Source organism: Fukomys damarensis, unplaced genomic scaffold (genome assembly GCF_012274545.1).
Source record: "Fukomys damarensis isolate Sample0158 unplaced genomic scaffold, DMR_v1.0_HiC HiC_scaffold_7, whole genome shotgun sequence".
Lineage (NCBI taxonomy): Eukaryota > Metazoa > Chordata > Mammalia > Rodentia > Bathyergidae > Fukomys > Fukomys damarensis.
The window spans coordinates 10,046,934-10,069,195 of NW_022900919.1; the positions used below are offsets into that span (position 1 = coordinate 10,046,934).

The 22,262-nt window shown below is 39.7% G+C and overlaps 1 long non-coding RNA gene across 1 annotated transcript; it reads right to left on the bottom strand.

Annotated features, from left to right (window-relative positions):
• Positions 1-455: 455 nt before the first annotated feature.
• Positions 456-8,408, bottom strand: LOC117285203. Its single transcript, XR_004516176.1, has 4 exons — positions 8,258-8,408; positions 8,102-8,177; positions 7,322-7,475; positions 456-1,787 (listed from the first exon to the last, which is right to left on the bottom strand). It is a non-coding gene; the product is annotated as an uncharacterized LOC117285203 (long non-coding RNA).
• Between the last annotated feature and the right edge of the window lie 13,854 nt (positions 8,409-22,262).

Below are 22,262 nucleotides of genomic sequence, written 5' to 3' on the forward strand. Positions count from 1 at the left end.
ATTAATTTATAAAGAAGTAGGGCGCTTGGGAGGGAGGGAGGGATGGGGAGAGAGAGAGAGAGGAAGGAGGAGAAAAAGAAGGAAGGAAACATTTACAAAAGAGAGGAGGAAGGAGGAGAAAGAAGGAAAGACGGAAGGAAAAAGAAAAAGAGGAAGTGAGGAAGGAAGGAAGAGGCAGTGTTTTATGCTCAGTCACTGGATGAGATACTCAACATCCACGCCGTACAGGAGGAGAAGTTTATTCTGGCTCACAGTCTGTTTTCTGCCCATACACAGGCGGTTCCAAGGCGGAGTGGTCCTGGTGAAGGGCCCGGGAACGGGAGAGCTGCTCATCTCATGGGACCCAGGAAGCTCAGCAAACAGCCCAGAGTCTGCAGGGAGCGAAACCTTTCTAGGCCGCCCCCGTGACCTACGTCTTCCTCCCAGCAAGTCAGCTGTGGCCCCATATGAATATCTAGAGGTGAATCACAGTAGACAAAAGGGTGGGAGGGAAGCAGAGGGGTTGAGGGAAGGAGAGAGGAAAGGGGAGGAGAGGGGAGAAGCGGAACGAGAGGGTAAAGCATGGCATACCCTCAATGCCCAGCAGCAATGAGCTCCAGCTCTTCAAATCCCCAGGAAATTCCAATAATGCTACCCTGGTCAATAAGCGCTTAACACACGAATCCTTGGGTAGTGTTTCAGGTCCAAACTACTGCAACGACAAAAAATAATAAATAAATAAGTGACTAAGAGAAACTTCTAGATGCAACGAACTAGACTTTCCAAGTTATTTTCCATGAAACATTTCTTACTTCCTGCTCTCCAGTCCCTTGGAGAATGTGATGCAATTAGCATTTTAGAGGCTCTGAGGAGTTTGAAATATCAGAGCTTGCTTCACTTTTAAACCATGTTTCCCAAGACTTGCTGGACCAATGAAACATTTTTTTTTTATTTAACACTTTTAAACATCTATAGAACAAGTGTTCCAAAGGGATATATTTTAGGAAACACTAAACAAGCCAATTAAAAATATACTGTTTCAAATCTATGGAGGTTTAGAAAGGTTAATTGTTTTTGTCAGAGCTCACACTGCTTGTAAAGGGCAGAGACTAGATTGACAACATAGAGCCGTCTGATTAAATGGCCATTCCTTCTCCCTGCTCTCTTCATTTACCTGCTCGGGGGCTTTGTTTTCCCATCTGTAAAATGGGGAGCTGAAAAATACTGACTGCGAGATAGCAATTGGTGCTGTTACTTTCTCCATCTGTGTTTTGGGTTCTGTCTCAGTCACTTTTCTCTTTGCTGGGTCAGAATACCCGACACCTTCAACTTACAAGAGAGGGTTATATTGGCTGACGTGTTTTAGGGGCTTCGGTGTACGGTTGGATGGTTTAGACAGAAAGCGAGTGCTGAAGAGTTCGCTGGGGAAGAAAGCTACTCGTGCCAGGTCTCCAAGGGCCGCCTCTTCCCATCAGACCGCACCTCTGTAAACTCATTGATGGATCGATCCACCCGTGATTACAGCCCCCCGCGATCCAGAACACACGGGGCTTTGTGGGGGACACCCCAGATCTGAACCGGAAGGGGCTAGTTTAAGTAATCTTTAAAATAAGAATAATAACACCCTGAGTAAAGTGTTTCATATTTTCATCATTTTCTACTTAAAAAAAAAAGCAGGCGATGAAGTAATGAGACAGGCAGATAATAAAAGATGCTTTAAAATGTTACCTTTTCTTTTGACTTTTGAGGCGCTCCCGTGTCAGAGATGAGCGGTCACTGCCCTAATTTGGGTTTCTGTTCATAAACACCTTTAGGCCAGGTACACAGAACACAGGCATTATTACCCATTGAATGCTCAAGCTCACCTCTTCAGCTTCTAAAGTGTATCAAAATGCTTATCAGTAGGGAAAGCAAGAATCATTTATGATGGGATGCGCCTGAGGGTCACGCTATACATTAGCTTCTAAAAATACTTTTAGTCCTTTTAAAGAGCTAAAGGGGTACTATGATTATGCCTCTTTGCACGTTGGAAAAACAGATTCTAGAATATTCTACAAGTTACCTAACTTTGTGGTTGAAATCAGGTCCATCTGCCACTTGCCCCTCTCCACTTCCCTTAGGTGTCTGATGGTGCTAGTGCTTCACGGTGGTTTAAAGGTGTTCACGGGCCAGGGATCTGTCTGCAGTTTACCTCTATTTTTGTATCCTCTACAGCTCAGAACTCATCTACAGTGGTCTCTGAAGGATCCCCACATGAGATATGGAAAGAATCATGGATATCATTACACTTTCCTTGTATCAAGTTCTGAAACTCTTTCCAAATTTCTCTTTCAGGAAAATGTAAACATCAGTTGTGATATGGAGGTGGAATAAAAAAGAGTACATAGATCTGTTCCACCACTCCCCGCAAAAAAAGAAAAAAGAGAAATGCCATATAGCCTTTTAACATCATGAAAGACTACACCATTGCAACATGTCCTTCCAAATTATCAGGAAATAATGGTGTCCTTATAAACAGACTAATTCGTAATGCAGAGCACACTTGTAATGATATAGCAACATACAATGTGGACATCAGCTTAAGCATGTGAATAACTAGATGCTATCAATCGGAATGTTTTCTAAGCACTGCCCTGCAAATTCCAACTCCCACAATTTAGCCAATACTATTTACTGGTTATGTATTCATAAACAATCTCGTGTTTTTGAGTGACTACTGTATATCATATCCTGTGGTAGATGGGTATTGAAAGATAAAGTCATTCTTGATTCCTCCCTTATATTAATAACTTAAAGGAAATTAAAAGAAAAAACATGAGCAGCTACAGGATTATTAAAGAAGGCAACTAAGTCAAGGAAGAATAAAATACACTAATAAAATGTTAATAAATTCAGGCAAGTGTGATGCAAAGCTCTCAGTCCTGAGACATCCACCCCATGTTGTTCTCCCCCCAAACCCACCTGTGCGTCCATGATCACGATGCTGCCATCGTCTCTCTCACTTTTTACCCACTTTCTATATCCTTCAAACTATGCATTTTTGATATTTCTACTCTTTTATTTCTACAGGCTTCCTTTCAAGTTTATTATTAATGTTATATCTTATTAACAACAGCGGACAGTGAGCTAGGGGAAGGGCTCAGTGTGACAGTACTTGCTTAGCATGAATGAGGCTAGGAATTTGCTCCCAGTGCTGGAAATAGCAACAGTAAAACAGAACCCTAATAAGGGTCATTTGAGAATCCTTTCAGCTATGCTTGAGTATGCCCTGAGACTCTACTAGGTAGAGCCACCAGATACTGGAATAAGGAGATGACCTCTCAAATTTGGCAAATCTGAGGCTTCTTGCCAAGATCAGTCATGCCCATCAGCTTTCTTTAAGAGTATACTAGGCCAGGCGATGGAACACGCTTAGTTTTAAATACCACAGACTGTTCTGTCCCTTGAGTTGTGGCTAGTATCTCTTAAAATGTGACAGTTGACATGGATTATGCAGTATTGGTAGCTTGCATGTTGGTACAGTGATTGGTACATTCATATAAATACATTTACCCATCCACATAAAATTATCTCATTTGATTGTATTCTGCTTCGATATTTTCAAAGTATACTATCTCAAACATACTTTTCTTTCTTTCTGCTTTTCTTTCTCTCCTTCTTTCCCTTACTCCTTCCTTTCTGCTCTCATTGACTAGGTTATACAATACCAGCAGTATTGTCATGAAGGCCATTTTCCAAAACTGCAGAAAACTGTGAAAATATAATTTAAGGTAAGGATTAAGAGAATGTCTCGTAAATCAAACGTACGCTCTTTAGGTTTGGTTTACTCGTCTCACGAGCATACTATAGGCGACACTTAGATGACTCCCATGTATTTATGTTCAATAGAGCGTGGATTTCCATTGGGAGTAAACTATTCACAGATGAGATTCTCAGTAACAGAGCACACCTGGCACACTTTATCTGGTTTCCCTAGCAGAACACATTGGTTGGTTGTCTGGATTATGCTAAGCATCATATCGATTCCAGCTCTGATTCTTGAGGACCCTTATGAATGATATGCTCAGCATGCAATCAGGTGCCAAAGCTGAAAGGAAACTTGCTGGTGAGGGACAAGTGACTCTGTAATTAGCATTGATTGCTAATTGATTAAAAAGGTAACTGCAAGCCTACGTGATCTGTTCAGAGAAAACATTGACTAGTAGCTCTGACATGTCTACTTTTATCTTGATCTGGAAGAGGTTTCTCAGGAAGAGGTATTCCAGCCAGAGGAAAAGGACACTTAGCATAAAGGGGGTCTTCATACAATGAATCTTGACGCAAGAACTACAGAATAGCATTTCATATACATATGGGAAGAGATAAGTATTCTTCATTGTGGAGCTGCGCTAATGATTCGAGCCACACCAAGCCATTTAACGATTAAGCAGTTTCTGAACACTCTGTTATGGCCATGGACCAGATCCCTAGAACATTTGTGAAACTGGGAAGTCTGTGCAGACAATGCCACGTAGAACCAAAGGAGGCAGTCCTCAGAGGCAGTGGGCTTAGCAGTGGGTCCAGACCTTGAGGACCAGCCCCGCATTTGCTCAGAGAAGATCTGAGCAGGGTGAAAGACACATAAACTACACAAGCCAAACGCTTATGGCATGAGAGAAGTGTGATTCTTAATATTATCTTTAGCTTCCAATGAATCACATCAGGGCTCCTTTCTCATGCCCTGGATCCCAACGAATGTGTTTTGAAAGGACCAGATAAGAAAGGAGAGGTGCCACCAGCACATAGGATAAAATACTATATTTGAAAAGTAGAATAGGGAGCTGGGGATTTAGCTCAGTGGTTCTGCCACCTGTCTCATAAGCGCAAGGTCCTGAGTTTGATCCCCAGTACAAAATAAAATAAAATAAAATAAAAGTATAATAAAATAGTGGAATAGAGGGCTTGCTTTGGCAGCATATGTATTAAAAATGGAATAGAGGAGTAAAATAAAGTACTTGTCAGTAGAGGAATGGTTGAAGAAGTTGTAGTAGAGACATAAAGGAAAATGCAAATAAAATGGTATTTTATTATTGATACAGAAGGTATTCAATATAATTATGAGAATAAATACAACATAACTCCTTACTATAAAGAAAAAAACACATTCATATGTGTGTTTGTGCATGTGCGTATGTCTAGTATAGAGCGATACTGGTAAATAAGTAGGAGCTATTGAGGAGCCATAAAACTGCAGGGAGTGGAAGTACAGGGCAGGACTGGCTTTGGTCAGCAGGAATGGCATTCTGTAGCTTCTCTTTGGGTGCACGTTTTTGCCTATGTGTCACTCAACTTTTTTGTTACTGTTTCTAAATGCATAAGAAAGTCAAACTATTGAGAGAAGAGATACTCTTTGAAGGTTACAGAGGTTTCAGCCTGTGGTTGCTGGGTGCTGTTGCTTTGGAGCACATAGCAAGGCAGCACTCACGGTGAGAGCCTGCAGCAGAGGCGGCAGCTCACTTGATGTCAAGTTGGGAACAAAGGCAGTGGACTAGAAAGAATGGCGGTCCCAATATCCCCTTCACAGCCAGGCCCCCAGTAGCCTAACCTCGTCCCACTAGGGCTACTCCTAAGTTTCCACCACCTCCCAATAGCTACTGGATAGGAACCAAGTCTTGAACATACGGGCTCTTGGGATACATTCAAGATCAAATATATAATTGTGTGTGTGTGTGTGTGTGTGTGTGTGTGTGTGTGTGTGTGGTAAGAGGTGGGGTGGATTCCAGATAATCACTAAAGTTGGTGATGCTCTGGCTATCTGTACAATTGTGTGATTTTAAAATTTGACTACTTGGACCCAAAAGTGAAAGTGAAAATTAATTACTGTCCTAAAAATCCTAAACCTATTTTAGATTTAAAGCAAACTACCCTCATTTTACTGTTAATGGGCAAGACTATAAGACCTACAGTGAATTTGCTCTGGCGACTTTGTAGGAATTCTTCTGGCTAGTGCTCTCTAGTTAAATCATATGCAAGGTCACCCTTATAGCAACATAGTCTCTAACTTTTGTAGTTTTAAATCAACTATGGCATGCCTATGTGACTCAGCTTAGAAATGAAGTCTGAATTAATTAAAATTGTCAGATGATACTGAATGTCCTTATGACTCACAAAAGGATTTTTTAGAGTTGTAGATGCTCTGAGATTATATATATGTATATATATATATATATCTATATCTATATATCAAATGGTTGATTTATCTGGCTGATTAATGCATGCATTACCTTACCTAGAAATCATTTTCTTATAGTGAGGCTACAAAACACCCACTTCTTTTCCATTTCTGGAAACCACCATTGTATTGTTATTATCTACAGGCACATTGCTATACAGTAGATTGTATTCAATATATTCCTCCTACATAACTGAAATTATGTATCCTTTGGCTGATGCCCCCTCATTCTCTAGTCTCCCCAATCCCTAGTAACCACTATTGTATTCTTACACATTGATGAGATCAACTTTTAAATTCCATATTAAGTGAGACTACTATATTTCTTTCTGTGTCTGCCTTATGCCACTTAAAATGCCTCCCAGGTTCATCTCTCATTATAAATGCCAGTTATTTCATTCTTCACACTAATATTTTATTTTATAACCCTCTGTCTATCATCCATCTATCTATCTAACATTTCCTTTATCCATTTGCCTGTCAATGGACACTTATTTGGATCTCATACCTTGGCTATTGTAAATAAAGCTGCTATAAACAGGAGAGTGAAGATAACTTCTCCATATAAGCATTTCATTTCTTTTTTAGATTGAAGGCAAATAGAGTCCCAGTTAAACTGTATTAGCCCAGTATAATTGAGATCATAATATTTGATCTTTCTCATTCTTTTTACCCATGCTGAAGCTGACCCTGGTTAGCTTTCCTTACACTGCAGGACTTCTGAGATAATTCAACTTAAAATATTGTGTGATATCAATTTGATTCCCATTCTTTGAACAGTGGTACATTTTCTAACTGTCCATTACTTGAGGCACTTTTATAATTTAACCACTTCCTTCAGTCCCTAATGCTGGCTCTTCTGTCCTCTTGGTGTCCTCCAAGGAGTGTGCCTGGTACTGACCCTGATGCGTAGAACTCATAGATTTTCTATCACATTGGCTCTCAAGTCATTGTGGAACTGGAAATACAGCTATGATGCTTTATAAGGGTCAACCCAACAAATCTGGAAATTAGATTCCTGGATTTACTTTCTTGTTATGGGTTGAGTTAGGACTTGCATGGCAGGGAAGGTGAAGTGAAACAGCTCAGTTGGAGTGGGGCTCCTGGCCCCACCTAACCTCATTCACTCACCTTGTCCCTGACTTGCTGGACGTCTATACTGATGGGAATAGCAGCTTCACTCCTCTTTCAACACCCGTTGTCTCTCTTTTTTCAGTCTCTTCAGACTAGGGCTGTGTTCATGTATAGAGACGAACCCTGTGGTATCAGGTCCTTCTACAAATAACTTGTACCAACAAGGTTGTTGGTGGGGGTGGGAGAGAGAGAGAGAGAGAGGAGAGAGAGAGAGAGAGAGAGAGAGGAGAGAGAAACAGCCAATTTTTACTCACAGGTTTCTGTTTGTCTTCATGGATTCTACTTGGTCTTCACAGATTTTATCTTTCTTTTGCTGTCCTTATTCTATACCCAGCTTTTCTTCCTGATCAGTGGTTCTGCTCATCCAGGGTGAGTCCAATTTCACCACCAGATCCCACAATTTTAGAAAATTCAATTCCTACAATGATGGCCATGCTCTGTATCACAGTGGTACTGTTTTCCTGCTCGAATCCTCAACAACGCAATGACCACTGCTTTTCTCCAAAATTCAGTGTATCAGGCAGGTCTTGGGGACATTCACCTTATGTGTGAACATTTGACTCAGCCAGTGGAGCAACTCAAAGTTTCTCCCTGGAAATATTTCAGAGCACTTAGTAACCCGGCTTTGGAATCTAAGCCAAATTCTCTCGAACACATTCTTATGAAAAACAAAAGTTTTGTTTTATTCCCACCCCCTCTCTTCGAAGAAAAGATATTTGAAAAATGGAAGAGTGTATTATATTCTGCTTGGGCTGCGCGAGTTCTGACGGCATTTACCTGAAAAGTTTCTGTCATTCCCAGACTTTCAGGTTACTGTCAGTGATCGGTGAGGAACAGATTGCACTTTCCTGAACTGAAACCAAATGAATTCCACAAAGTGAAAATGAACTGGTGACACTTGAAAAAAGAAAGAGAAAAGAAAAGAAAACTCACTTTAAGAAATCGAAGCCCCCCCGCATTTCTCCCCTCACTTGCAGCCAACTCTGCTCCCCACGCATTCTGATCATCTCCCTGCACGGTGTCTGTGGTGGTGACAACTGATTCGTGTGCTCATTTGCATATCCCTCGGTGCCAGCAGCAGAATACAGAACGGGGCCTCCTGCTCTGGCAGCCGACACAGCACTGGCAAATCAGGGGAGCTGTCAGAAACAGCTGTCCATTAACGAAGTTTGTGGAAACAACCAGGAGCTGTTTGAAAATGCTAGGTGGTAGAATTTAATTGGAGTAGCAACTGTTCAAAATGAAGATTAAAAGGACCAGTCAGTCAATGTGGATTTTGAGACACCTTAAGAAATAACATTTCGGGTTTGATTAATGCTGCATGAAGTTTGAACATTGCTCTCCTTCGCCCATCAGGCCTGTTTGCTGGTAGTTAACTGCAGTGAACGTATCTAGCAATGAAGGCTTAAACGTTCCAAAGTGCAGAAAGCCTGTTTTTGGTGTTGAAACCCTTTCTGATTTAAGAATATAGGAATTTAATAGGAATTGTATGCGGTTTGAGTAGCTGCATCCAAGTGTTACTAGAAGAAGCAAATTTAGTGTTTTGGGTATGAAGAGCTATTTAATCACACCAAAGTGTGGCTATATGAGAACAGCACTCAACCCAGCCTAGGCTCTCCTCCCAGACACAGGAATTTGCAAGGAACATTGGTTTCCAGGATATGAGTCAGGAAGAAAAGGGGAGCTGGACCCCTTTAATCCTTGGCGCCTCTCCGCAGAGTGCCATAGAGGTTTCTGGATGTGCTGACACCGAAGAAGAGGCAGGGGCAGGTGTGTGGGGCTGTGGAGATTCCATGGGGATAGGTAATGACTTCCTAAAAAGTCTTTCTTTTTCCTAAAAACTACCAATTTTAACACTGCATTAAAGCCTGGAAAATAATTCTGCGTGCCAGAAATAGCTACTTACAATTTGGAACAGAATTTGTAACCCCCAATCCTGAATTTTAAGTATGTTACATTCACGATTGAATTCTAAATGCTTAAGTGAACATTTTCAGTTCCATCTAGAAGGCCTTTGTGAACAGCAAAAACTGCAAGTTCCTACCATTTTCTTTAATTCTTCGATTTTTATTATTGAGTAGATTGACAATAATTCCGTTGCTTACAAATGTCCACTTTAGGATCGATGTAAGAGGGAGCATATTGCATTGAATTAAGAATGCCAGCACAGGGATAGTGTGTTTAGATGTTTAGAAAAATAACCAGAGCTGGGATAGCTCAGATTTAGGACACTGGGTGCCGGGTGGCAGTTCCCGACAGGTACTGTGTGGCAGGCAGGAAAGGAAAGGACAGCTGGTGGCTTAGTAAACAGATTTCAGTTTAGGATTTTTCTGAACATTTTAATATGCTGCTCCACTGTATCTTTTGTTCCCTATTCAAGAACAAAGCATCTTCCTATTTGTTGCCTTGAAATATCAGATTGGTTAGAAAACAGATATGGAAAAAAGAAAAGCACTTGGCATTAAATATTTCTAAATATCGGCTGCCACATCCCAGTAATAAGGGGAAGGGGAGGGGAAGGAAGAGTCCATAAAATGAAAGAGCACGAGGGTATTTGCAAACAGGAATAGGTGGCACTTCGCACCTCCGAGGGTTTTACCTTAAATTACGGTCTCTCTTCCCAAACATTCTTTATCCCCCAACTTCTACCAAACAGTGAGAAGTCCAGATGCCTGGGAAGCCTTGAAGGGAACAATGAAAGTCTGACGAGTGAGACGGACTGTGTGACACTGAGGATGTCACTCCTATTAAAAGCCTACCTGGTTTGTCTAAAAGATACCAGATACTGAAGAGGGACAGTGATCTTTGAGTCCCCAGGTATGCGTGGCATTCTGTGCCTACCTCGGCAAAAAGCAGCAATTTGTGTTTGCTGTAAAGATCTCTAAATACTGTCTCATGGAGGCTCATTTTTAATTGTCGCCAGCCTCAGGGGAACGTGTGATTGAGTCTTCAGTGCTGCTCGTGTTGGACGTGTGAGATGCAGGAAGGCAAGGGGAAGCTGTTCTCTGAGTATAAATTTTTCCTCCAGCTTGAGGGGAAAAGAGGTGTGCTTCAGAGTTCAGTTTTTATCTTGTCATTTTTAGTTAAATTAAGCTCACATTCACAAGATAGTGCTGGTACATTAGCACTGGGTTCACCAGAGGGAAATGCTACCCTTTGTGTAACTTTAGCGTTTTCCGATTCATGGTGCTCAGGGATTCTAGGTTTGCTTTTCCGGACCTTGCACTTGTGAGGCAGGCGGCAGCACCCCCGAGCCAAATCCCCCACCCAGGATGTCTAGTTTTGAAGAAAAAGATAATTGAAATCAAAGAAGAATTAAACATGATGTGGAAGCAAACCTTTGCACTTCATTATATTCGACTGAGGGCATTATGAGGAGAATTCACATTTTAATAGCATCTTGGTTTGAATTTTGTAATTAGTTTTAATATATATACATTTTTTGGTGCTCGGGATCGAACTTGGATCTTTATGCTTGGGAAGCCAGCAGTGGAACCACTGAGCTAAATTCCCAGCCCTCTAGTTTTAATATTCAGGAAGAATACGTATGATATTAACAGATTTATAAAATGTGCAATTGAGAACTACTCAATAGCTCAATAAAAGGATGATATATAGTAATCTTATTGTGAATATCATGGAGATGTCAGGGTTACAACTGGAAGAAAGTGAAATCAAGGTGATTTCAAATTCTTTGTCTTTCTTAGTAATTTTGTTTCTCTTTTCCTTTTCTGGGAGCAATGTCTCTATTTGTTTGTGTACCTTTATATCTCTTTCCAGCACAAAAGGTTTGTCTTGTTTGTAGAATATTACCAGAAATCTGTTTTCCTTTTCCCAGTGTATGCAGCATCTTGTGATTTAGATATGCTATGTTTTCTAATGCTCATGTTTTGGGGGACTGGATCTCAATTCAGATGTGGGCTTTTGTGTCATGAAAGCTCTACCTTTGACAGTTGATTGGTCCACTGGTGAGATCATAATTTGATGGTAGCACTGGAAGGTGACGGAAACGGGAAGTAGGGCTTAGTTACAAAATTGAGTCACGCATGGCAGTGTGACTCTGGGGGCTATATTTTGTTCTGGACCCCCCCTCCCCGGCTTCTATGAGGTGAGCAGTGCTCCTGGGCCGTGCCTTTCTGTCCTGATGTTTCTGCTTTGCAACAAGACAAAAAGTAATGGAACCAGCTGACCATGAACTGAAATCTATGAAATAAAGAATGCAATTAAATCTCTCCTCTTTTAGGCTGTTTATATCAGAGGGTTTTTTTCACATTCACAGAAAGCTAACAAATGCACAACCTCACTAATTTCAGCGATCTTTGTAGTTGTTGCATGGTTTGTTGTCACCAAGGGAAGGTGAGCAAAAGCGACAACACCAAGGTCTAAGATTTTAAGACATTGTGTTCCTCCTACAGGTCTATCTGTAGAGGATAGCCTACTCAGGAAGACTAAATGGATATGGGATAACAGGGCCGTGGGTGAAGGCCTGGATTCCTGAACCACTGCTAGAGGAGAGCTGCCCACTCACTAGTGTCCTCTGATATTGCAAACTTACAAGAATGCTTCCACCGCTTAGCTTAGATTCTGTGTTAAACGTGCCCGTACCAAAATCATAAGTGAACAGCCACTGCTGTCATCACCAAATGTTTCTCCTTTCCTAAAAAAAATCTCTTCTTCTGGGGCAAAATATCTGACACACACATTTCAGGGAGTGATTAAATTTGTCTCACAGTTTCAGAGGTTTCAGGCCAGGGTAGGCTGGCTCCGCGGTACAAACATTATAGCAGAAGGGCATGGGAGAGGAAAGCTGCTCAAGTTGTGGCATCTAGAAAGCAGACAGACAGACAGACCTGGGAGGAAGGGGCCTAAAACCCTAAGATATGGTCTTCAGGGGCCACAACTCCAAAACCCACCCAGACATGCCCAGCAGCCTGCATCTCTCAAACCAACCAAGTTGACAGTCAAGATGAACTGTCACATAATGAAGCTGATGCAATTGCTTGTACCTAGAAAATAAGAGTAAAAAATAAGATATAAATGGAAGTTCATGCAACATCTACTGATTTTTTTCCAGTTATCCTAAAGTACATAATATGCTTCCCCCAAACTAAGAATATTATGTACCTTGGATTTTGCTAACTAATTTGGAGTTGTTAATAAAGAGTTGCTGTGTTTGTCATGCGTGTCCTAACAAGAAGCAAAGCATGATTTGAGGTAAGGGTCTCTTCTACTTGGCAACAGAACACATGAAAGCAAGGGAACTTTCCTTTGTGCTGACTGACTGCATTTCCTGTCAACTCAACAAACTTGGAGATTTTTTCCCACAATCAAAAAGAAATTTTTAGCTATATATTTTAATAGAATGTGAGCACTATAGCATTATGCGTGTCCATATATATGATTCTTCAAAAGTATATGGCTATGTAACTTCCTATTTCTAATGGAAAGTTGTTTTTCTTATCTACACAGTAGTCAGATCTTTTGTGTGAATCCAGTGGCACTCTCCAATTATTTTGCACTTTCAGATTGGAACTATTTCTCCAGTGTCACCATTTTTAGCATACAATGGAGTTTTAAAACTGTGAAGGCTGAAAAACAAAGAGCGGTGCTCCTACTATAGGGAAACTAGGCAACAGAGTGTATCTGTACAATACAATGTGACCTGTAGTCTAAATTTGTGCTCTGCTGAATCCTTTTTAAAATTGTCTGTGTTTTCTTTAATCCTTACAGTAATACTTTCAACTAGAGAAAAATAAGAAAAGCCAAATTAAAAGGAGAAATGTTGAGTAGCACTGGAAGGTTCTGGCTTAGGAATCAGAAGGGTAAGGAGCCAATAATTGTGACTCAAACCAGAATCATGACTTGGGACAACACTGTTGACAACACTCCTGAGCTTTGGTTTGTACCTTGGTGAGTTGTGAATTATATGTTCCTATGGGAGAAAGGACTAAGTTTCTCCATGCAAAGTGCTACAGGCACATACGAGTGACCAGCACATCTAACTGCTCTGTTTGTGAGGAGCATTACTACTGTTGTTTTCATCATAAACTTCCACAACCCTGCTGTGTAAGACATCAAGGTTTATCTCTCCATTTTTTTTTTTTTCTGGTACTGGGGATCGAATTCAGGTCCTTTATACTGTATTTTTGGCAGAAGTATTTCTTACTAGCTGAAGCTAATTATTAGTTGAAGCTAATATCACTATGTCTTAAGACGAAAGCTTTCAATTCCTTTTAAGTCATAGTGATTTGATTGCAGGATACATTAAGAAAAGTATAATACAACAATTCTGGTGTAAGACATTCACCATGTTATTTACCTGTGAACACTGACAAATCATGTTCCAATTCCGAATCATTACATAATCATTATTGCCATACAATGGTGTGGCTCCATACAGGAAGTATCATCCCTGTTTGTCACTATCAGGATTATAACCAGGTGCCCTCCATTTTCACAGAGTCAATATTTATATCTTTCTGGCAAATAGTTTTCAAATTTGTATACTTCTTAAACTTTTCTATTTTATGATCGGTCTATAACCCTACTTGCATATTAGTGTACACATACTCTTTGTCTGAGTACAGTTGTATTAATGCCCTTTTTCCAGTGAGTGGTGTAAATCTAAGTTTATCAAACTGCAGGGGAGTCACTGTAACTAAGCAGAGCTTCCAGCTTTGAGTATTAAGAAATACATACAGACACTATTTACACTTGCAACTGCACGAGCTGCGTGGCCTGTGCCAGCAACAGCGGTCTCAGTGGAGTTCGGAGGACAATAAATAGAAATGCAAATTTAAAAGGCAAAAGAGGGAAAGAGAACATTAGGAGGAGAATCGGGCTGGAGAGAAAGGGGCTGTTGCCTAACTGAGACACTGTAGCGGGTCACATTGCCCACTCGTCTGTGTGTGCGTCATGATTCTCATTCAGAAAGGCAAGATTCTCAAACAAAGTCCAGTGTCCTAAAAATATTTGGAACTATTACAAAGCATAAATTATAAATGTGCCAGGAAAATGGAAAAAGGTGCCTTGGGCCTACTTAAAGCATAAAATGTTCTCAACCATTATTCAACAATGATATGAACATCTTTTATTTCATTTCTCCTTAACAGTTCCTTCTGTTTGCTATCATTTCCTGCTCAGCACCATGTCAATAATTACTAAATTAGCGGGACGCCTGTACAATTTCAGCTCAAGTGTTATTACTGACAAGTCAAACAATGGGCCTGATCGAAAAGATGGGACTCCATCTCCTTATTTAAATGGACCGTGTTGAGAGGGAAAGATTGAAGCCCCCTTTTTCTTCAGAAGAAGGAGGGAGGGAATGGTTTACATTTGTAAGCTCAAGGACATGGATTCAGAGGAAATGCCTTTTTAGTGTAAACCTCTTTTCATTTCCAGGGGACAAAAATGAAGGGTATTGAAAAGCATCATGCTTGGTGGAAGAAGTAATTACATTTTTTTTCAAATCTCAGAGGAATAATGCTTTTGTATTTCCTGAGATGACCCAATTTGTGCTCTGATACACTCCCTTACATGTAAGTGTGTAGGTGTGCTCACCCTACATTGTTTTTCCTGCCAAAAATGCCCTGTTGCATCTTTGTTAATTTGAGAACCGATCTCCTAATATACAAAAGTGTTTGTGCCAGAACTATGCCTCTTTGCAATGAAAAGTTAGAAATAAAAGTCTTTCCAGCCTTGTTTCCAAAAAAGAAGTCAGAGAGTAAAATACCATCTTCTCAAAGTGAACGATTAGGATCCCTCACCTGTCTTGGAGCAGGGCAGGAAGTGGACCACACTCTAACACTAGGAAAAGAAAGCCAGCCTCGAATCCAAAGCCAGTGAGTAGCTGGGTGTACTGGAAGGGAAGTTCCTTACTCCTAGGTAGATCATTCTCCAGCATATGGGCATACACCTATCTCTTGATATCTACAAGGAATTGGTTTCAGGAGTCCTCTTGTATACCAAAATCCAGTAATGATCAAGATAGTAAAAAAAAAAAAAAAATCATGTAGCATTTGCATGCAACATTTGTTCTCTTTATATTTTGTGCTCATCTCTAGATTACTCATAATATCTAAAGCAATGCAAATGCCACATAAACATTTGCTATACTTTATTGTTTAGGAAATAATAACATGATGAAAGTCTGTACTTTTTTGGGACAGACACAATTTTTAAAACATTTTAGTTTTCTAATTGGTTTCATTCACAAATATGGAATTGGCTCTGCCTAGCTGTAGGCACTAAGAGTGATTGAAAAATACAGTGAGTGTATAAATTTAAAAACAAAATTATTTCAGCAAAAGATACATCACCATTGGTCCCCCTCATAATATTCTCTGTTGCTTTGACATACTTGATGAGGTGCTGCCTTAGATTAAGGATTTTTCACCTAAAAAAAAAAAAAAAGAAAAACATACTGATTCCTTCATGGAGAATGTTTTGCTATGGAAAAACAATATCAGCTGAACTAAACACTGATTAATGACATGTAAAAATTGTGAATCACACAAAGGCTTTGTTTCAAATTTGAAAATGTTTTCCTTATTGTAGGATCATATGGAAATTGATCAAGAACAATTCCATTGTGCACTGAGGTGTGATAGTTGAGACAAATTTTCGGTGGCAAAAGCTTGAACTGTAAAATGAATTGTTAGGGTTTCTGAAAACAAGCAAACAAACCAGTTTTGGCTTAGCTTTTTAAACGATGGACAACCAGACTTGCTTATTTCCTTCATATCATTGCTTCTTTGAATTAATCATATCTATGCCATGTAAGATTGAAGGGTAACAGCAAACATTATGAACTTGTAAGAAGATATTTAATACAAATTCTTTAACATGTTTCATAACTTAACAGTGAGTTTTGATGAAAAGTTGATGATCTTGTTTTTTTCTTTGTACTGGTGATCGAACTCAGGACCTCAAGCTTGTGAGGCAGGTGCAGTGCCACTGAGCTAAATCCCCGGCCCTTATGATCTTGCTGTTGCACATCTATGAAAGGTTGTGATACTATAACTTATAAGCTGAAAGAACATTTCAGTTTCTTTTTTTTACTTTGCATAAAAAGTTAAACAATACATTGGAATTTCAGGGATTCAGATTTTAACTCTTTCATTGAAAGATCTTTAAATTTACCTATGATATTATAGTGTCAAGTGTTATCATTTGTTACTGGCAAATAATTGGAAGTGTTTTTATTTTTTTACAATATAGTATTCTTTGCTTCATTTTGAAAGTGAGAAAATAAGTTTTTTTTTTTTTTAATTGGCTTTAAAAATCTCTTATTCCAGTCTCATGAGCATTCTGGAAGGCTGTTTTCTCATGAGAATTGTTAAAACACAATTTTAAGATAATTCAGGTATATATTATTCTGTCTGTGTGTGACTGACAACATCATTATCTGAATTAGACACTTTAATATAAAAGAAGCACAATCATTTCTTCAATTACAACTTTAAAATTTGATCTATATAACTATTGGTTCAAAGTATGCCCATAGTCACTGGATGAGTGAATTTGCAATTTTCTTTATTTTTGATTACAGAACACTGGAAAGTTAAGAGTATAATAAAGATCTCTCTATATATACTGCCTGCACTTATTTTTCTACCATGTGAAGCAACTCAGGTCTGGGCACTGTGGTGGTTGAAGAGGTGAATTTAGCAATGTGAAGTAACAGGAGTAATGGACTCAATGGAACACGTGAAAGTGTTTATGTTTATGTCAGCGGTCCTCATGCTTGCGTGAGTCTCAGCACAGTCTAGAGAGCTTAGCGTAATACCGTTTCCTGGTCCGATGTGGAGATCAAGAATGAATAGGCGCTGATAGCCTGTACAATATAGGATACCCGGATGAGGAAAGGAGACGTGAGCTGCGGTGGGTAGTGTAAAATAGTAAGATAGATGCAGTGTAAGACCTTCTGGGTTATGAGAAATAAGAAGGGAGGGTCAGAGCCTTTCGATGAAGATACGGAGCCAGGGCGGCTTTTGGTAACGACAAGGTCTATAATCACATCAGAGGGCGTCTGCAGGACAATGTCAAACAAGATTCCTAGAGGTGCGCGGCTCAAGAAATGAGGCCAAGGTATGGTCATATGGAAATGGTTTGAAGACGTTACCGTTACCCAGTTATGATAGCAGTAACGTTTGAGAAAATTATACTGAGTCAGCTAAGCGCAAAGAGTACATCTGTGCTTCTTCCAGCCAAGTAATAAGAGCAATGCAGAAGTAAGGCCACCACGGGAAGGAGCTACAGTGAAAAACTATTCTCCGTTTTGGGCAGAGAAGGAAAGTGAAGGAGACAGTGTTCATCCAAGCCATTTTGCATATAATGATCCTGTATTCTAAAGGTTCAGGAAACAATCTCTCGGGACAATGCCCATTCTTTTGTGATGAAGTTTGGTTTTGGTAGGTGGTCTGCAAGTTCTTCGCTTCTTAGTAAATGAAATAAGCAGATGCAGGAGGCTGGTAGCTCCTTCCTGATCAGTGTAAATGGTGAATTGTCCTGTGTGGATAGAAATGGTGTGGGATCTCCCTGATACCATCAGGATTTTGGGCTGTTCCCAACACTCCCTTCTCACTCGTAATAAGCTGCAGGCACCTATAATAACCAGTTTGGCCACCCTTTTTTTGCCCTTCACAGATTATTCTTAGTTTCAGGTACTGTTCCAGAAGCAAGAATTACAGGTATAAACCAGATGTATGTGCTCTCTCTTCTCATAGAACTTGCATATAGTGACGAAGAGTAAAACAAACAAAGACACAAGCAAACAGCATAAATGTCTCCCTCAAAATGGTGGCACATGCCTGTAATCCCAGCACCCAGGAGACGGAGGCAGGAAGATCCAAGGTCAAGGCCAGTCTGTGCTGCAAAACAAGACCTTGTCTCTAAGCAAAGAAAGAAACAAATAAGTGAGAGAAGTATAAAAGTCAGTATATGAAATGATTTTCAAAAGTGATGCTGCAGTAGGTGATGACAATTCTAGAAAATGAAATTGTGAACAATAGTTCTGACAGTGTGGTTAGAGATCCTTGCTCTGGGGACTTCCATTTAGACTGAGAATGAAAAGAAGAACCATTAGGGGGAGATGGCAGATGATTTCTGGAAGAGGAAACATCCTGGAGTGGGCAAAGACTTGGTTCGTTACACATCAGAAGGGAAACCAAGGCCTGGGTGGATTAGGAGATAGGAGGCCCGAGAAAGGAGAGGCCAGGCAGACAGAGAGTGTCGGGAGGAGCGAGAATTTGGATGTGTTCTGAGTACGGGAGAAAGCTTTGGAGGATTATAAGCAAAAGGATGACATATGTTTCTTTTTCTATTTTTATTTTAAAGTAAGTTTTCTGGGTTCTACGGAAAACTAAACGTAGGGGTGGGAGACAAAGTAGAAGTGAATTTTGTTTTCAGACATTGAAATTCCAGCAGCCTGAGGCTTCCAGGGAGGAGGGAGCACATTCCCAGCGTGAGGACCGGCCCCGCCTCAGCCGGTGCGGGTCGCGGAGAAGCAGCAGCTCCGAGGAACTCTCATTTCACATCTGAGCCACAAGGCCTTGACTCACCAGGGTCACGGTTTCTTTGTTCTAGAATGTATTTCTGCTGTAATTGGATTTTATATCTCAAAGCCATATTAAGAATAGTGTTTGCTTAGGCACAAAGCAAGCTTTCCTAAATTAGGACCATTTTGTCTCTGACTTATGCAACCATCACGTGGAGTTTCAGTGACTCATCAGGATCCAAATGGAAAAATCCCGGCCAGTTGTGTTTTTAGGTCAACTTCACCTGTCTGTTGCTGCTGGTCAAATACTTTAAGTGGACGTGGAAAGAGACATGCACTCTGGACTGCTGGTGATACAGACTTTCCAGTCAGTTTCCACATCTCTACTTAGAAAAACTGATGAGCAAAAGGAGGACCAGGCAGTAGATCCAACAAGTGACAACTTTCACTTCACATACACTTTTTTTCCTTTTCTGAAATATTTGGTTTCTAACCTAAACGTCAAGGAGGACAAAAAATTTAACTGTGAGAATGACTTCATTGTTTTATATGTGACAATTAGAAGGACCCTGGGTACTCCCAGGATCAGAAAAATGTAGATACTCATTTGCCATTGCCACGTACTAGTGCAATTTTAGTAAATTAAATTTTCTTGGGCTTTTTATTTATCTTTTGCATATCCCAGTATTATAATTTACGAATTGTAGAAAAAAATTATCTTTGCAATGATACTCAAAAGTTAAATGTACTGACAAATATAAATAATGAAGTGCCTTATTAACAGAATAATATTAGGAATAAGATATGATTAGTACTCAAGTATCATTATTTCTAGTCCTAAAAATTATCTTCAAAATTCATAGTTTGCATTGGGAGTCTAAGTATCAGTCTTTTATTCAAGAAACTATAGATGCTGGTATCGCTAGAGATAGCTGAGTCTATGGAATATTTTCATTTTTGTTCTTCTAAAGAAAAGGGAGTATAATAGATAACATTTTAAACAATGTCATGACAAAAATAAGTAATCTTTATAAGGCTGATCTTCATGAAGTTCTTTGATGTTAGAAAGTGCTTAACAGTTAAAAAGCTTTTAGTAGAGAGCCAGTGGATCTAATCAATTATATGGCACAATCTATAATTCCAAGCGGTCACAACCCTTTGGATAGTGAATCAGGGCTTCTCTGGCAAAAAAAACATTGGTAGACTGGTGATGCTTTGGGTACTATGCCATACTTTAAAAAAAATGTCTCCTATAAATTATAAAAGAACAAATGAGAAATAATAATTTCCCTGTCTTTTAATATTTGTGGTAAGTTCATAACCTTCATCTCAAAGGATCTCTGGTTAACTCAATCTTGTCTCATAATTCCTATTACAAGCTGTTTAGCCATGTATAGTTAAACAAAACTCCTTCTAACCCATAACATATGTTTCTTTAGGAAGATGTTCCCCTTTACCTAAGTAAATTATAAAGCATTTATAGTATACTATAAAACAATGAAGACCGATAAGGAAACATATTTTTTAATTATAGTACAAGGCTACTTGGCACTGAACTTTTTCCCCATTCTTTGTTCCCTTTTAAGTTTATAGATCCAATATTCTATGCCTTATACTGTGAAGAGAAAAGTGCAGATTTTCCAGACACTCATTTGGTGATTTCTTATAGGAGGAGCAAAAAAAACATGGCGGCTCATTCATGTTTCAAGGCTCCAGGTGTCCTGCTTTACAGAATGTTCCTGAGTGTTCAGTGTGACTGAGGCTCTGGGCATGGCACTGCAAATCTAAAACAAAATAAATGTAGGTGAATAAATTGTAACTTCTGAGGGAAATCCCTGGTGGTGAACAAAAACACACACACGGACAAGTTTAAATATTTACTAAGTGCTCAAGGAGTCACTGTCAGTGTTGAACTAGATGTCCCGCAAGCTGAATTATATAATAAGACAATAATGGTGATGAACATTTATTAAGTGATAATTATGAGCAAATATCCAGTATGTCATTTCCTAGTGCCCAAATACACGTACTAGGTGTTATTGGGCAAGGGTTGTCCAGTTTTGCAGTTTAGAAATCTGAAGTTTAATGAGAGTTAGCAATTTGTTCAGGTTTACATGACTCATAAGTTAGACCCAATAATCTAGCTTCATATCTTATATCTAGCTTCAAAGTCTTTTATTTTCTTTCATTTTCATAATCTATAATTATAAAATATCTTTTAATAGTGAGGTAGGCTGGGTGGGAGTGGCATGATATAAAAATCAATACATGAGAATTAATCAAGAAGAACATATTTTGCCTAATATACTTAACTTGCTCTGCATTTTTTCTGAAAGGTATGCTCTTTTGTCTCACATATCATAAGACAGAGAAGTATCATAGTTTTTTCAGTGTACAGGAGAAAGTAAGTGCAAATGACGATCTCGAATGTATTTGGGAAGATCATACAACTGGAAAATTGCAGTCTTACATCTCAGATCACTTTCTATATGGCCCACTTGCAAAGGTAGGGACCACACATCTCACTAGGACTTTCTTTGTGTGCTTCTGAGTGTAGAGCTGACCAAACGAGGAACTTACACAAGAGGCAGAAGTGAAGCAGTGGACATCATTTGCAGAAGGCTGTCACTTCAGACCTGCTGATGAGGACACCGAGGGTGTCTGTTAGGTGTAAGCACCTATACCAGCTTCTGTTTATCTTCTCTAATTCATATCTGGCTCCTCCTCTTGACTTGTGGTCGTGGTGCTCACTAGCAACCACAGTCCCCCAACAGATGTTGGGCTGCAGGCCTAAAAAGGCAGTCGGCTAAACAGAGACAACAGCTGCTCTGTCCCTCTTCTCTGAGCCCTGCTTTTGTGTTTCCACCTGTGGACAGGACATGCTTTCCAGGTCAGATGCGTCTTCAAGCTCCATTTGCTCACTTATACCGGTACTTTGGGCAAATTCTGATATGTGACTATCCTTTCTAGACCGTCGTTTCCCTATCCTCTCACGTGCTGTAAGGTATTGCTCCCATAATAAATTCCTTATTCCCACAACATTCACGGTGGCTCTACTTCCTCAAATGAATCTGGACTAATAGAGTCATAGATCCTAGAAGATTCTGCGGGAAGAGAATCTTAGCAAAGGAATTGGTTCTCCGATCTCACTAGATGTAAAGCCATCAGGGATCACAACGTCACTGATAATCCACAGCATGCAGTAGGAAAACATTACTTAGACTACTATCTGTAGTCAGGTAGAGTCAGGGATACATAGAAATCAGAGCTTTAAATGAGTGCCTGATAAAGAATATCTTAACAACAAAAAAAAAAGAGTATGAGGGACTTTGGACTAGTTGGTTGCAAAAAGAAACTTTAATAATGAAAATAAATCCAGGAATTTAAATTTTCAGCTGATCATCGAAAGAAGGACCCAAAGGCTTTTCTGACTGCCCTGGG